Source organism: Mercenaria mercenaria, chromosome 11 (genome assembly GCF_021730395.1).
Source record: "Mercenaria mercenaria strain notata chromosome 11, MADL_Memer_1, whole genome shotgun sequence".
NCBI classification, from domain to species: domain Eukaryota; kingdom Metazoa; phylum Mollusca; class Bivalvia; order Venerida; family Veneridae; genus Mercenaria; species Mercenaria mercenaria.
This window is the reverse complement of record NC_069371.1, coordinates 64,069,558-64,082,720: the sequence shown is the minus strand read 5'-3', so window position 1 is coordinate 64,082,720 and position 13,163 is coordinate 64,069,558. Positions and strand designations below refer to the sequence as shown.

Genomic DNA, 13,163 nt, shown 5'->3' with positions numbered 1-13,163 from the left:
AAAGGGGATATGTGAGCCACGTTCACATAATGACGTAATAGTAAAATACTAGCCCTTCTCTATAGATATACAGAAAAGCAAAATAATCGCTAAACCATGCATTTTATATTCGACTTTGCAAAATGCTTTTCTGTGTTTGCATAATCCTATTATATGCATGCCTGACACCTAAAAGGTATTGAGGCACTAGGGGCGTAGCCAGCCGCAATTTCATGTTCTGGGACAAATAAGAGAGGTTCGGGACGCCGGGGATATGCTTTGAATTGTAGGACAGTTCCAGTGCATTTTGACGTTTATGTGGAGATATAATCTTCCCCTCCACCTCCCCTTTGAAATAATTAACATAATAAATTATGCATATGAAAATCATATACAGGCCCGGGTCTTTGGGCATAGAAGATACTATGCGACTCGATACTTTATACACAGACACCTGTTCGGCGCACAATACTGTATAAAATAGTGTTCATATATTGTTTATTATTAGTAAAACCGAACACAATCAACATAACACCATGCTGCTTAAATATTGCACTATTCTTCAGCAGTGTTTTAAATGCCGATGGAAATGATGTTCTTCTTAAATAACGAAGACACACTATAAAATATTAATTCTAAAAGCAATGTAAAAGAAAAGAATGTCAGACTACTAGAATTATTTTTTACAAGCAAATCAAGTCTGAATGCCCCGCACTCTCCCCACTTAAGTTATTACAAATTGACATGTCTGTATTATTACAATGCTCAAATGTGTGTGTATTTACTGTATTATACTTAAGGTATTCAGATGTTGCGATATTGATTATATAAATCTGAGATATTTTTTTCATCACTTTATTTCATATTATCATATTATAATTTTTTTTTATCACGAAATACCAGTTCAATGTACAGGCTCCTAAAAGATATTTTTGTATGAATGTTTTGTCTGTTCTGAAATATGCATATAAATTCAGCAGAAATGCAGTAGCGATTCAATCGTGAAATTATCAAACATGTTAACATGATTATTATTTCAGACGGACAAAATTAAGAAAATTTCTTTACAGCCAAATTCGACTAGAATGAAAAGTACTATTCGTACTTTCTCATATTTTCAGTGATTTTCAAGTTAAGTCCTATAAATAGTTAACATAGTACTTGTTTAGGTTTTACGACGTTCAGATAAAAAGTAAAGGAGAAAGAAGTATGTAACAAGATCTTCCAAAAACCTGCTGCATAACAAAGTTACAATGACCATGTTTTGTCTTGTTCCAGTTGTTAACATAGGTCTTCCAAAAAACTACTGCATACTATAGTTACAATAAGTCTGTTTTGTCGTGTTCCAATTGTTAACATACGCAACATTGACATTTGTCCTTCACGTAAAACTTCCCTGTAAAATTTCAAGAAAACAAACCGATTTAGTTTCATCTATGTTATTGTGACATTGGTGTCCTATATTTCAAACTGTTTTAAGACAAGTTGAGCCGCACCATGTGAAAACCTACATAGTGCATTTGCGACCAGCATAACGGTTTCTCTAATTGCAATAGGCTTTGAAAGCTAACATCATGAATCCTGACCAGACTGCGCGGATGCACAGGCTTGTCTGGATCTATGCTTGTGGCAAATGCACTATGTTTTCTCATTGTGCGGCTCAATTTATTTCTTTATGACACCAACATAAGGACTGAAAATTCGATTACACTGATTATATACATCTTGAAAACGTGAATTATCGTGTTTTGTATATGTTTTTGTTTTGTTTTGTTTTGTTTGTTGGTTTAACGGCGCATCGACACAGTTATTGCTTATATGTTGACTTTTCAGCTTTAATGGCTCAGAAAGACCCCAGCTGCTCCTCCATGCAATATTTCATCACGGACGGGCTACTGGCTAGAAACATCGACCTTCCGTAAGCCAGCTGAATGGCTTCCTCATATAAAAATTAACGCCCCGGGTAAGGCTCGAACCCACATCAGTAAGGGGCAAGTAATTTGATATCATCGACATTAACCACTCGGCCACGTAGGCGCCCGGTTCCGTAATTTAACGGGTACCTATCAAAACTATTTTGTTTTTGATTTTATAATGCATAATTATATAATCTATCCGGTTACGACCGAGTCGTGCTTAAATAGCTGAAAATCCTAAACAATATTTAAATTTGTGACAGATGTATCAGTTATTCGTTGTGTTTGCTTCGGTCAAAAACTAGTTTTATAAGAAAAAGAAGAGAATGTCCTCTAAAGACTTATGTCACGAGCTTTCAAACAGATTCGGTTTCAACAAGTTTCTGCAAGTAACAGGTAACGCAAGTTGGGAAACATTTATCAAAATACGCGTTTTCAGACATAAAAAGTGAAAAGGTAAAGACTTGTGAACCCGTTTTACGTTAAGAATTGCGCAATATTCCAGTTTCAATCTATGGATTCAGAACATTTTGAGGGTCTGTATAGTCGTTGCGTTTTCCGCATGGCCGAGCATATTTCTCACCAAGGGCTTGTCAGATTATTCGTTGTAGAATTATGACCATTAGATTTTTTTAGCTTACTTGATCACAGTATCCTTAAGGTGAACTATTGTAATACATTAATACAATAATTATGACAAATATCTATAAGACATGGAATATTATAATCTGCCAAAATGTCAACAACAATTCATCAGACGTCGAAAAAACACTTGCAATAATTTATGACTGTATTTGACTGTAGATGACTACACCAGTAAATAACTGTAATTAACATTGCCAATTTGAAGTGATATATGTAGTGTACATGCACATGTTCGTAAAGGAACTTTAAATGAATTGGATGGTGATAGGGCTACTGATACAACCATTAGAAGCACAATGGTACATAGTGTGAAAACGGTCACAGTCCCCTAGGATTGTTTTTAAGCTTGCCTTTCCGTGTCATAAACAGAAATTAGTATAAGATAAAAGTCCGCTGTTTTACACACTTTTAATTATACAATGTGAAACGGGAAGTATCATAGGATTGATTAAACGTGCGGCCTCCCAGCAGTAGTATCTTGCCTCTGTGCTCTTGTAAATGCAAAAACCGTTTCAAGGTTAGAGAAGAACGTAGAAGAAATTCTAGTATCCTTTAACAATTGTACCATTTGAACGATTTTCTGCATTATCATTCGCTCAGTGCATGTTGCTGTCTAGACAGTGTCCTCAAAGTAGACTTTCCACGTATAACAATTTTTAAATGTTTTGCTCAAGATCAAAGAGATTCAGTGGTAAATAGGCCGGCAGCAAAACATATAACAAAGACGTCTGGTTAACACAAGTTATAGAAATATATACCGAAATAGCGAATCATAGAATAAACCAGGTTAATAGATGTGTTTTAAAACCATTACAAGATAAAAGATACAAATTTTATTTAAAGTCGGTGTTAATAGTTTAAAAAGAAAAACAGTCTTAGAATAACAGTGCAAATACGTTTTCTATTTTAAGAGAAGTTTGACATGCATTTGATTTTTTCAAAGTATTTAATTTTATGCATTCTTATTCAATTATATATGCTTTTTACGTAAATTATGAATTCAGGGAATCTGAATAACTTCTTCTGAACATGCGCTACTCTTTACCTCTTTGTCATAAAAAGATTTTCTTTGTCATAAAAAGATTTATGATAGATAACCTACAGATATATTTCTGTTGTTTTCTACTGGGGGAAAAAGAACTTTGTCACATCGGCTTTATGCACGATTATATTCATGTTGTTGCATGTTAATTGCAGTAATGCAGGCTTAATGTCATAAATGGTTAAACCCTTTGATTTGAAACGGATCTGAGCATGCAAGCCGATATATGTGAACTACGTTCGGGTAAAGACATAAAAGTGCAATATTCTTTGCAGATCTTAAAAAAATTGTGACGGCCGCTTAAGTATGGCCTTACGTTTAAAAACCAATCTCCTACGATTGTGTCAGGGAGTCGACACTTTGTCTCAGTAGTTAGAGCATTGGACTTCCATCCGTGCGACCCGGGTTCGAATCCCGCCTCAGGCACTCGGGATTTTACTGTTAAGCCCATTAGTCGTAAGATGGGGGCAAGTCCGGGAAATGGACTTATCAAATGCCAAAAATGGCACTTTCTATGCCAAAATGACGTCCACGTCATCATAATATGATGACTTTTTTGAAGAGAATAGTGTTATGGTCGCTTACGTATAGCCTCAAGTTTAAAACCAATCTCTGACAACTGCGTCAGGAGTTGACTCTATGGCTCAGTGGTCAGAGTATTGGACTTCAACCCGTGCGACCCAAGTTCGAATCCCGCACTTGGGATTTTTCTTAATTAAAATTCTATCCTCTTCAATTTCTGTTACGCTCTCAAGTCGTAAGTTGGGGGCTCGTCCGGGATATGGACTTAATCTAGTGTTTCTGTTGTTTCTATGTCATTCACGTCATCATCAATGATGACTCCTTTGAAGAGGGGAAAGTGTTACGGTCGCTTACGTATAGCCTCACGTTTAAAACCAATTTCTGACAACTGCGGTAGGGAGTCGACGCATTGCCTGAGTGGTTAGAGCATTGGACTTCTTCCCGTGCGACCCGAGTTCGAATCCCACCAGAGGCAGTTGGGATTTTTCTGTTACGCTTTTAGGTAGTAAGAAAATAAATCTGCATGTTTTACCTTTTATTAATACCGTGTATTGTATATTTGACTTAATAAAGTTGCGTGGTTTTCTAGGAACAAGTTCGTTATTTGATAAGTTTAAATACTTTTTATTGAGTTTCTCGTTCTGAAAATAGGCACAGAATTAGGTGTCCAGAATGGCTGAAAAGGTCAATAATCCATCAAAACTAAAATACTTTGTTTGATGTACAAATTTTGTCTGGATTTTTTAATCGAATTACAACCAACTTTTACAACAATGAGGCAGTGATAATTTCACAAATGTTCAACACTTTTAAAGTTTAAAGCAATTTAATATTGAGCTTAATTGTGTCTTTAATTTTTAAAAATGGTACGCATGTGGCATACACTTTTTCTACAAAAAAAGCCAGGATGACATATTTCGGGGAACACTTGTATAAGTTACAATAAGATTATAGCTTCTTCTATTTTGTAACCTTCACATGCTGTACAGTGAATTATCGAAATAATTGTGACAGAGCATGAGATTTTGGGTCCAAATGCAATTTTGGTCAAAAATGGGGTTTTGGGCTAATCTGACAGACTGACCCGTTCTGAGTAAAAATCTTCAATTAGACAACAAAAATCAGTCGTTGTCATGGAGATATTACCACTTTTCGGACACCATGTTTTTGTCTAACTGTATCAAAATTGAGGCAGTATATCTTAATAATGACACCATATTTAAATAATATCAAAATAAAATACATGATAAAATAACAAAAGCAACATGCAATTAATGGAATATATTTCTTTTTGTCTCTTTCTTTCATGTAGTATAAAAATATTTATGTTCTAAAAATCGTTTCTATAGCAACACTGTTGTTTAACCTCTTTTTTAACAGTCTCTTGATGAATCTAGCAATAAATTACATAGAATGTGAAATAAATACGCATTTAACTTTTTCTAGTGTGCAAACAGTTTACAGACAACTGTTTTATGACATTCTTTTGAATAAGATACAGAATTTATTTGATATCAGATTAGACAACATCCCAAAAACTAGGACATTAATCTTATTATTATAGACACCTTATCTATTAAACAGTAAGAAAGAAAATCAGGCAAGAAGATATAATTATTAGACTGTTATTATCAACTGTGAGTTTGCTAAAATTTCAAAAGACTTAGATACTGATCAGTGAATCATTACCATGGCAACGATGTGGTATTTTCTTACAAAAATACTAACATTACCATGGCAACAATGTGGTATTTTCTTACAAAAATACTAACATTTTTGGCAATTTCTTTGTAATAAGTTGTAATAAGTTGAATATTGGAAGTGTTTTTCCATATATTTACATCAAAAGCTGTCTGTTTTCTTATTTAAAAGTAAGAGAGTAGACATCATTCCATGAAAATTAATGTAATATTGTTTGAGAAATACATAATTTTCAGATACACCTCTCTCAGTTACAACTATTGCCATTTTAAGGCAGGCTTGTGTAATAACATAGTGCTTTGTTGATACAATTATTACATATGAAAATACTAATTATATTCACTAACATAATACAGCTTAACATATATAACATATAAACAAGAAAGATGTTGTTTACATATGATGATATCCAAAATAATTTAAAAGTTAAATTAATGTTACCATGGCAGCAGTGCACTATTTTCTTAAAATAGTATTTTTTTGTAAATTTTCCAGAAATAATCAGAACATTCATTTACCATCTGTTCAGAATACATTTGTTTTACACCACAAATGGTCAATTATGATCATTTATAAAAAACAAACACCATTTTATGTAATATAACATGTCTTTGAGAACTACATATTTTCCTGATATGCCTACTTGCATTACAGCTCTGCCATTTTATGGCAGATTTGTGTTATAACATGTTTTGTTGATGGTTACACATAAAAGATATTTTCTTGCAGAACATAGTCTGATTAGCAGAATATAAACAAGACACATGCTGTTTACATAATCAAACAAATCTAAATTTAATTCAAATTTGTGTTACCATGGCAACTCACAATGTTTTGCAAAAAAATTAGCTATTTCTGCAAAGGTCATGTCATGTAAAAATATCTTTTAACACAATTATAACCATGGATTAACATGATTAATTCTTGAAATAAAATATATTATATTTAGCCAGTAACAAATATTTTCTGCTATATTGGTAGTTTTCTGCCATTTCTGGAAAAATCCTTCCTACACTCACACTGGCAAGCCAAGGCAGTTTTTATTGTAAAAAAGTTTCCTCCAAAGGTTGTGCTTTAATGTCACACATGTTGTAGCTTTGAAACAACTAGGATTCATTCAACAGACATGTCTTAGTATTTCATGCATGCAGTTTTGGAAAATTTATAAGTTAAATTCTGTATTGTTAGAACAATTAGGATAGTGCTTCTCAAACAACTTCACAGCTGACATGACATCAAAACACTACTTTTACCCAATATTTCTCACAGTTGACTAAGTTTTACTTTTTCTTGAAACACATTTGTAATTTGAACTAGAATTTTTAACTTTTTCAGGTCATGAGGGCAGGAAACATGACCTTATTTGTGCAATATGGAGTTATTTGCTCATATCAGTATCTGTGACATGCATTCTATTCCACAGGCATGATTTCAGCTGGATGATCAGTAGAACATATTAATTCCTTGTTTCATTCCCATATACATATTGATAGTTCTTTCCTCACTGCAAAAGAAAAATTCATCAACATTAGAACTTCATTTTAATAAGATTAGTATAAGGTTACAGAATATAAGACTGTAAAGCATCTTTTTAAGCTTAAGAGAGTCTTTTTGTTAAAAGCTGAATGAAAGCAGATTGATAAGTATAAACTCATCCAAGAATCTTACAGTATTCATGTACAAAAAGTTTTTTTCAAGAATACATAAGCTAGTTAAGATTCCTTCAGACTAGACATACAATTCATGCAATCAAACTTAATGTAAACACAAATACTGTAAAAATAATTTTGAAAATATGAAAAAATACATACATGGTATATTCAATTATTGTATGTCATTACTTATTCACTTCTTAATATATTATATATTTGTTGAATTGGTCTATAATCAAAATCATTTCTCTTAAAATGTTATGAATGAAATAGATCATTTATGTTTATGCTACTTTAATGTCTTTATCTTTCTTAGAATAGCAGTATAGTAACTGTAAAAATGTATGAAGAAATTTACAAACCCCCATAAAATCCAGCTTGTTGTGTATAGACCTTCCTGGAAAATCATTTCACTGTTTAAGGTCATTGCAAACAATCCTCAGTGGTTGATCTGTAAAATGAAAAAAATACTCAAAAAGGCTGAAATGCAAGATAAAAATGCCCTGGGCAGTTAGCTCAGTACATATTTAGCTAGAAGACTTCTATAAAAAGAGTAATATGTTTGAATTTCTGGCAAGGCTTTCAAAACAAAATGTATCTAAAGTTTATTTATTTTACTAAGTGGTTTTTAGTCACTTGTCAAGAACAGTACAAAATGGTGAGGAATCCAGAAATAATGGCCAGGTCAACAGTATGCAAATTTAACATGAAAAGCTTTGGACAAAACTGTCTCTTTCCAAGTAAAAACAATATCTACCATGCCTTGTAGAAGTTTTATGTATGGACTGATTTGACATACATGTAAGAAATTAGTGGTTGAAGCTGACAATAGATGTGTTTCAGTTATATCTAATCAGTCACTTTCATGGCATGGCTGTATTTATAAAATGATCAGGGCTTTAACTTTAATATGTAACTAAACATTATGACTGGCTGTTGTAATTTTGTCTGGCACCAGAGTCACAAGGTCTTCATAATTGTCTTGCATACTGATTCTACTGAATACTTCTTGTAATTGTCTTGCATACAGATTCTACTGAATAAGAGTCAAAACCGATTAAAAAAAAGTTAAATTCATGGCAAATTTAGTAAATAAAATATAGTCTACAATATATTGACACTTGTAAATAAAATGTGAACTGCGCTAAATCTACCGCGAATCTGTCATTAGTGTCAAATCCGGGCTATTTTTGGAAAAGACATTGAAAACAGAATCAATCATTTCAATACTGCGCTTAAAATCGCAGAGGAAAAGAGTATACCCAGTAGAAGCATACACAAGAAACGAAAAAACTTTAAATGTTATGACAAAACTGTAAAAGATGCTTCAAAAAACAGCAAAAGAGCATGGTGGGAATGGAAGAAAGATGGCTGTCCGAAGAACCCAGAGAATAAAAAACGTAATGCAATGATAACAGCAAGAAGGCTGCTAAGGAAGGCACAACGACAAGTATTTAACAAGCAAAAACTTAAGAAATTAGAAAAAATCATGAATTCCAAAGGGGATGATAAAACATTCTATAAACTGATAAAAGAGCAGAGAGTAACCTCTGCAGTGCAAACTGAAATTTTAACTATTGACGGACAAACTGTCGATGATCCTGAGAAAATTACTGAAGCATGGGCAGACTATTTTCAGAATCTTACTTCACCCTTCACAGATGAAAACTTCAATGAAGAATATAAAAATAAAATCAGTGAGGAAATAAAGTTAATTCAACAAATCTGTGAAAACAGTCAAAATGACATGACCCCGGTAACTTATCAAGAAATAAAAAGTGCCATAACCAAGCTTAACAACAACAAAGCCCCTGATATCTTTGGAATCACTGCAGAACATTTAAAATTTGGGGAGGATGCAGTAATTCAGACTCTACAACAAATAATAAATAAAATCATTGAAACTAAACAGATCCCAAGTATTCTTAAAGTAGGTGTCCTTACTCCAGTTTTCAAGAAGGGAAAACTTGATGACCCTGCAAACTACAGAGGAATTTCTGTCACACCGGTAGCTTTGAAAGTCCTTGAACAAATACTAGCGGACAGGCATGACCAAATCTTAAGTAAAACTCAATCCAAGTTACAGTATGGATTCACAAAAGGAAAATCCAGTCTGATATCAGCGCTTCTCGTAACGGAATGTCAACTTGAAACGAAGGCAAATAAAGACATGATGCTCTTAACCACTCTCGACACACAGAAAGCGTTTGACGTCGTATCTCATGAAATTTTATTGCATAAACTTTATTTTGACGGAATTCAAGGTGCTGACTGGCTTTTACTTAAAGATTTGTATACAGATATGACCTCAATTGTCAAATGGAACAGTCACCTCTCACATAGGTTTCCCCTGCTTCAGGGAGTGAGACAAGGAGGAGTTCTTTCTGCAGGACACTATAAGAGATACAACAATCCTCTACTCAAACAATTAGAAAATAACTTTGATGGTGTGCGTATTGGCATAACGAAAATTCCACACGCTACATGTGCAGATGATTTAGCACTATTATCTAATAATGACATTGAATTAGGTAATATGGTTAAAAATGTTGAAGAATACAGCAACAAGAATAGATATAAGATCAACCCAATGAAAAGCTCGGTCATTCAGTATAACTCTAAACAAAATATAGTAAAACCTGTATTACAAGGAAAAGAAATTGAGATCACTGACAAAACTATACATCTGGGTGTGGCTAGGAAAAAAGATGGCAAAGCTAACATCCAAGAGAAAATTGATTCAGGAAGAAGGACAGTTTATTCTCTATTAGGTGCTGGATGCCATGGAAAGAATGGCGTATCCCAGAAAGTTAAAGCTCATCTATGGACTACGTATGTTGTTCCTAGATTCACATATGGATTAGAGACTTTACCTCTTACAAAAACAGATGTAAATTTACTGGAAAAATTTGAAATCAAAATACTAAAGCAAATACAACATATTCCAGAAAGAACAGCAAATATTGTAACCACTGCCCTACTGGGTATTGCACCAGCAAAGAACATCTTGGACAAGAACTTGCTTAATCTTGTATACTCCATCCTGGCAACTCCAGATACTATAGAGTACAACATAGCAATGAGACAGCTCGCTGTTAAACATATTGAATCAAGCAGCATCTTTTCAAAAGCTAGAAAACTTCTAATTTACTACAAACTTCCGACAATCTATGACATCATCCAGTCCACACCCAATAAAGCAACTTGGAAAGCTATGCTAATAAAAGCCATAAACAACAAGGTAGAAGAAGAATGGAGGAATGGTGTTAGTGAGAAGACCTCTTTGAAATACATTAATCCATTAACTTTAAAAGTTGGAAAACCACACCCTGTGTACTCTACTGTCAGACCAAATATATTTGATGTACAAAAAGCAGAACTGAAGGCGAGACTTTTAACAGGAACATACATACTACAGAGTAATAGGTCAAGATTTAATCAGTATCAAGTAGACCCAACATGTCCTTTATGTATGAAACAACCAGAAACCAGAGAACATTTTATTGCCCAATGTGAAAAATTTAACTTGCCCCGTGAACAGTTTGTTGTAAAGATAACCTCAATCCTTAAGATTTCAGTGGAACACATTTTGAAATTGACTTCTGGACAGTTCACACAATTAGTGTTAGATCCCACTCACTTAGATACAATGTTAAACATTGAAATCACAGAACTCATGCTTGAATACTTAGAAATATACTCTAGGAAATATCTACATGAGATACATATAATAAGACTAAGGACACTACAAACTACGCAGTAGATAGGTAAAAGTATTCAGGTTAATCAGAAATCAGACTTTATAATTAACAGTGAAAATGGGGAAGCACATGTCTGTAACTACTCATCAGACTTATTCAAACAATGCTCTGATAAGCTGAAACTGTGATTTTACTTATTAGGAACTACATAAAAAAAAAATATATATATTATCATGCAACTCAGACAACATAATATTAAATAATTAGAAAATATTTAATTTTAAAAGAAAAAAAATATATATTATCATGCAACTCAGACAACATAATATTAAATAATTAGAAAATATTTAATTTTAAAAGAAAAAGATGCAGTGAATAGGGCTTAAAATATTACCAAAGTAATAATGAGTATTTTACGATAAGAAAGTTTTTTCAAGGAAAAAGAGTGGAGTTATTTTAAATTTTGTATGTGCTAATAGCTACAAAATTTTATTAAGTGTGAAGGGGGTAGTGATTCATATTCATGGTGTTGGATTATATTCAAGTGGATTATATTATTCGTGGTGGATCACCAACAGTAATATCATCATTTATACCAACGTAGTTTGGGCGCATCGTTAAAGTCAACGGTGGAAATCTCATAACAGAACAGAACAGAACAGATAGCGGACAAAACTGTCGATATGAACTCAAATAATAGGGGATTTATCACCGGCGCGAAGCGCCGGGGATGAAAATCCCCGAGACGGTAACGTCCGTATATAGATATTCGTCTTTGCTGTTTGCATATACTGAGGCAATTTTTTCGATGTTTTCCGGTTCCGGTTTATGTAAAATCCGCTGACTGGTTGTCTTTATGAACATCCGAGCACCCCGAATCAGTCATAGAAACTCGTAAACCGCGCTAACATGATTATTTTACTTCTTTTTCGTAATGAAAACTGTACATGCAACTGAAAAACACTTTTAAAACAGTAAGGAAGTGTAAAGACCGTCAAGTTTCTGCGTGGAGTGCAAACAAACAAAACAAAATTCTAAAAGCTAGTGCGAGAACGCTGAATGACGTCCGTAAATTTTGCAAAGTATGATATTCGCTGTAAGAGGTATGATGACACTAAATGTAAACTACAGTTTAGAGCAAAGTTTCACTTTCTTGAGCGTTGAATATTTCTTTCTAAGCGGATATATAAAAGATAAATCCCCAATGCTAGGCGGTGCCTTAATTCATATTATTTTTAACACTACATATCGCTTAAATACTTACTTACCTTGAGATTCGCTAACTGCCATTCTTTATACAATCGAAATAAATCATCCAATAATTGTTTTTGGTAGTTTCATTTTCTCCGCGACCTTCCATGTTTACAAATGGCGTGTCGATTCAAAGGGCGATAAATTATCAATCATTTGAAATTTTTAAAGAAACGGAATTGCAAAACACGGAAAGGTTTATAAATGTCACTTCATTTTTTTCTTGTGGCAAGGTAGAGTATTATTGAAAACAAGAAATGCATTAATTGCCGCGAACACGTGGTAACGTCCACCATTTTTTTTTGTGACGTAACTTTAATCGATGTTTTCTCAAATGACGTAACGCCGAATTTGGACCCAAAATGTCATGGTGCGTCACATTATTATACAACATATTTACCAACAATCTACCTGTCCAATACTCGTTTTACTAACTGGGATATTTGTGACATATCAGGGATGGACAATTATATGTAATTCTTGTTTAGATTATCATTCATGCTAGTAAGAGTTGTCTTTCTTGGGCCAAAGTTTTCATTAAAACACCTTGATAATTTTTCACGAGGACACCATTGGAAATAAGTAGAAATACTTGATGGGATTATCCTGTGATATATATGTCACATTTTCTTTTTATATTTATTTATATGAGTTAGTTTATTTTTCTTTTAAATCAATTTGAGATATAACATATAGCTATTTCTGTGGTACAAGTGAACGTTTGTTTGTAATAGGCTTTGTTCATAATGTGATA

General features: G+C 33.3%; 1 long non-coding RNA gene across 1 annotated transcript; it reads right to left on the bottom strand.

Annotated features, from left to right (window-relative positions):
- Positions 1-4,626: 4,626 nt before the first annotated feature.
- Positions 4,627-12,833, bottom strand: LOC128546618 (uncharacterized). Its single transcript, XR_008366100.1, has 3 exons — positions 12,427-12,833; positions 7,820-7,908; positions 4,627-7,309 (listed from the first exon to the last, which is right to left on the bottom strand). It is a non-coding gene; the product is annotated as an uncharacterized LOC128546618 (long non-coding RNA).
- Positions 12,834-13,163: the final 330 nt, after the last annotated feature.